This window comes from Passer montanus, unplaced genomic scaffold (genome assembly GCF_014805655.1).
Source record: "Passer montanus isolate IOZ18808 unplaced genomic scaffold, ASM1480565v1 scaffold1439, whole genome shotgun sequence".
NCBI lineage: Eukaryota > Metazoa > Chordata > Aves > Passeriformes > Passeridae > Passer > Passer montanus.
The window spans coordinates 3,602-4,812 of NW_024361375.1; the positions used below are offsets into that span (position 1 = coordinate 3,602).

General features: G+C 47.6%; 1 long non-coding RNA gene across 1 annotated transcript; it reads left to right on the forward strand.

Annotated features, from left to right (window-relative positions):
- Positions 1 to 585, forward strand: LOC120498251. Its single transcript, XR_005626653.1, has 3 exons — positions 1 to 31; positions 185 to 222; positions 348 to 585. It is a non-coding gene; the product is annotated as an uncharacterized LOC120498251 (long non-coding RNA).
- Positions 586 to 1,211: the final 626 nt, after the last annotated feature.

A 1,211-nucleotide genomic window follows, 5' to 3' on the forward strand; every position in this document is an offset into this window, starting at 1 on the left:
GCCGTGGCGGGCGCGGCCTACGGGGCCCACGGTGGGGAAAAAAGGGATAAAAAGGGGAAAAACGGGGAAAAACGCGGGGATCTGGGGGGGCTGAGGGGTCTGGGGGTGCCGGGAGGATTTGGGGGGATTTTTGGGGATTTTTTTGGGGTTTTTGGGGGTCTTTGAGCCCTTTTTGCCCCCTCAGGAATGCGCCTCAGTGACCGGGACGAGTATCAGAAAGAGGTGAGTGAGGAGGGGGGGAAAAACCCCAAAAATGACCCAAAAATGACCCAAAAATGACCCCTAAACAATCGAGAAAAATCGAGAATTGTCCAAAATGACGGAAAATGACCTAAAAATGCCCCCAGCTGTACGAGACCGCCAATCGCTTCCACCTCCTGCACAGCCTGGCCCTGCTGGCGACGCCGCACTGCCGCCGCCCCCACCTGGTGAGAGACCCCCCGGCAGCCCGAAACCGGGGAGATTCAACCCAAAAATACACCCCGAAATCGGGGAAATTCACCCCAAAAATCCACCCCGAAATGTGAAAAATTCAACCCAAAAATCCACCCCAAAATGTGAAAAATTCAACCCAAAAATACACCCCAGAAACGGCCAAGTTCGCCCCAAAAATCCACCCCAAAGTGTGGTAAATTCAACCCAAAAATCCACCCCAAAATTGGCCAAATTCGCCCCAAAAATACACCCCAAAATCTGTTAAATCCACCCCAAAATCTGATAAATTCAACCCAAAAATCCACCCCAAAAATCCAGATCAAAATGTGGTAAATTCAGCCCAAAATTTTATAAATTCACCCCAAAAAATCCACCCCAAAATCAGGAAAATACAACCCGAAAATCCACCCCAGAAATCCACCTCAAAAAACGGCCAAGTTCGCCCCAAAAATCCACCCCAAAATCTGATGAATTTGCCCCAAAAATTCACCCCAAAATGTGATAAATTCAACCCAAAAATCCACCTCAAAATATTATAAATTCACCCCAAAAAATCCAGCCCAAAATCGGGGAAATTCAACCCAAAATCCACCCCAAAAATCCACCCCAAAATGTGATAAATTCACCCCAAAATCTTCCAAATTTGTCTCAAAATCCCTCCTAAATCCCCCCAAAACCCCTTAAATTTCCCAAAATTGCCCAAAATGCCCCCAAACCCCCCCAATCTTCCCCAAATTTCCCTTAAATCCCCCAATTCCCCCCAAAATCCCCCAAAT